Consider the following 3187-nt stretch of genomic DNA (forward strand, 5'->3'; position numbering starts at 1 on the left):
TCAGCCGCCGCCGGAGCCGGAGCCGGAGCCGGAGCCCGCCCCCCCAGCGCACGCACGGCGTGATGACGTCACGCGCGGGCGACGCCGCGAGAGCTGACGGGGAGAGGAATCCCTGTCCCCCAGCGCTATTCTCCTTCCGTCGCGTTCCCCCGTCCGAGATCTCGCGAGAGCTTCTAGGAGGCAGGACTGGGAGGATGGGGAGGGGTGGAGTCAGAAGAACCCGGCTTTTAGAGCACGTGGTGAGGTTAAGAGGGCCTAGAGTTGAAGAGTTCTGCCTCACTTCTCCCCTCCCTGCCCTACAGACTGCCTTTTAACTGCGACTCGACCTTCCACAGACCCCTCCCTGCCCTGCCGATTCTTCTCTAATTCCTTGACCCCCTCTAATCTCCACTGACCCCTCTTCCTGTGTCCGTTGACCCTTCCCAGCCCCTTTAACTCCTCCCCAGCTCCTGACCCCTTCCTGCCCCATTGACTCCTCCCAAGCTCTTGGACTCGCTCTCTCCTCCGTGGAGCCCTCCCCAGCCGCAGTGGCCCCCCGCGTGCACCCAGTAAGCCGCTGTCCACCCCCGCCGACCTCGCAGACCATCTCCCATCCCAATGACTACCCCATGCCTTCAACAGCCTCCTGGCACCGTTAACCATCTCGCCCACTGACTTTTTAAAAAATCACCCTTCTGATCCTCCAAGCCGATTATCCTGCTAGACATCTCCGCAGACTCTTCAGCCTTTCCCGATCCCTGCTGTTCCCCCTAACCATCTCCTGCTTATCTTCATTCTATTTTACGACCCCACGGGCTGTTTCTGCTATTGGGAGGCTAGGAGGCAGTTTGTGAGTTTGGAGGGAGGGGTGTCTGTGGGTGCTGAGCGGGGAGTGGAGGAGGCTGATGGTCCCGAGGAGTTTGGGTGGGGCCGGTTGGGAGTCTTGAGGAGAGGAAGTGTCAGGGCGCACCGCATAACCACAAATTCTTCATCACCTCTTAATGATCCTAGGACCATCTCGCAACTACTGGATGACCTTATACCACCACTGCGCTGCCTCATAGCCTATGAACTATCCTCAAGACTCAATAATCGCCTCACTTCATTGATGTCAACCTCCCCCTACTGGTCACTTGCCTATCTCAATAACCCCTAAATATACCATATACCTCACTATATAATTTTTATCATTTCTAAGCTTCACTGATCACATCCCCACACCACAGCCCACCTCCCTATGGCAGCTCCATTGGCTACTTCACATGCTGTTGACCACTGACCACCAAACACACCATTGTCCACCTCAAATTCTATTGACTACCTCCTAACCAATTTACCTCATCATCACCTGATTCCTCTCCCCATTCAAATAAGCCTGTAACATAACATTGACTATCAGGTCTTTTAACCACATCTCCAGCTCACACTCCAGAGACCACACCCAGTTTCATTTACCATCCCATCATCTCTTTAATTAAATTACCTTCAATTCCCATTTCAATCAACAGATCAACTAACTAGCACTTACTATACGCCAGGCATTCTGCAAGGGAATCAAAGAGTTAACATTCTTTTTTTTTTTTTTTAAACCCTTGTACTTTGGTGTATTGTCTCATAGGTGGAAGATCGGTAAGGGTGGGCAATGGGGGTCAAGTGACTTGCCCAGGGTCACACAGCTGGGAAGTGGCTGAGGCTGGGTTTGAACCTAGGACCTCCTGTCTCTAGGCCTGACTCTCACTCCACTGAGCTACCCAGCTGCCCCCAAGAGTTAACATTCTAATGGAGAATTACCTCCAACAATTCTCCCTTGCAATGTGTTCATGAGGCAAATGATTCCACATTGCTGGGTCTCAGTTTCCACATCTGTAAAAGGGTGAGATGATGATCTCTAAGTTCTTTTCTAGTTCTGACATTCTGTGATTCTCTCTTTTATGTGATCCCCAACAGAAGGGAAGGTGGCAAGCCTGAGAGCTTGGAATGAAAGCAGGATGCTAAGAATGGAATGACCCTACCAACCCTATGGAAGGAAAGAGAACTGCTTGAACCACTAGTAGTCCTCTGGAAGGAGGGAAGACTTCACAGTTGTTCCAGAATACCACTGAGCAGTGGCTTGACTAGACAGCTCAGACAAATGATGTATACCCAGTTTAACCACATAGTTGGCATGACACCAAAGCTAATGATGCTCCTCCTGTCTGAACTGGATGTGTAGACCTCATCCTCCCAGGTATCTTCTACTGTGCTAGAAAAAAGAAAGAAGGTGAGTCCTTCTGCAGCTGCAGCCTAGGAATTAATGGAAGGGTCAGACTGCCTTTGGCCCTAAGTAGGGAAGCACACAGAAAGACAGGAGGAGATTGAAGGTAAGTGAGAGAGTAGAGATAAAATGAAAGGTCAAAAATAGTCCTTGCCTTCAAGAGCTCCCAATCGAATGGGGAAGACAAGATGAAGACAGTGATGTACAAACAACCTAGAACAGGATGAACAGGAAATGATCAACATCAACAGAGGAAAGGAATCCAGAAAGGCTTCCTATAGAAGGTGGGGTGTTAACTGGAACTTAGAGGAAGCCAAGAAGCACAAATGAGGAAGGAGAGCATTTCAAGAGTGTAGGATGGCCAGATAAAATGTCCAGAGTTAGGAGACAGAGTGTCTTGTTTGGGGAACCATAATGAGGCCAGTGTCAGTAGATGCCACAGTACAGGGGGAGGGGAAAGAGGGGCTTGAGGAGGAGAGGTGTGTGTGGAGGGGAGATTAGGAAAGCTCCTAACACCAAATTGAAGATTTTTCCATTTCATTCTGGAGCTTAGGGGGAACTACTGAAGTTTCTTGAATAGAGCACTGATGTAGCTGGGACTTGTACTTTAGGAAAATCATTTTGGTGGCTGAGTAGAGAGTGTACTGGAGTGGGAGATTCTTATGGTAGCCAGATAGATTGGGGGTGTCTTCAAGAGATGTTAGAAGGTAAAGTTGCTTTGGCTACTTTAAGAACATGTTGGATGTAGGGAAATGAAGAAAGAGGATACTGTGGGACACACCCAGTTAACAGGCAGGACCTGGATGAAAATCCAACAAAGGAGCACACAGATAGGTATAAGGAAAGCAGGAGAGAGTGGTGTCCCAAAATCCTAGAGAAAAGAAAGAGTATCAAGGAGAAGAGGATGATTGTCAGTGTCAAAGGCTGGAGAGAAATCAAGAAGGAGGAGGCTTG

This window comes from Gracilinanus agilis, chromosome 2 (assembly GCF_016433145.1).
Source record: "Gracilinanus agilis isolate LMUSP501 chromosome 2, AgileGrace, whole genome shotgun sequence".
NCBI classification, from domain to species: domain Eukaryota; kingdom Metazoa; phylum Chordata; class Mammalia; order Didelphimorphia; family Didelphidae; genus Gracilinanus; species Gracilinanus agilis.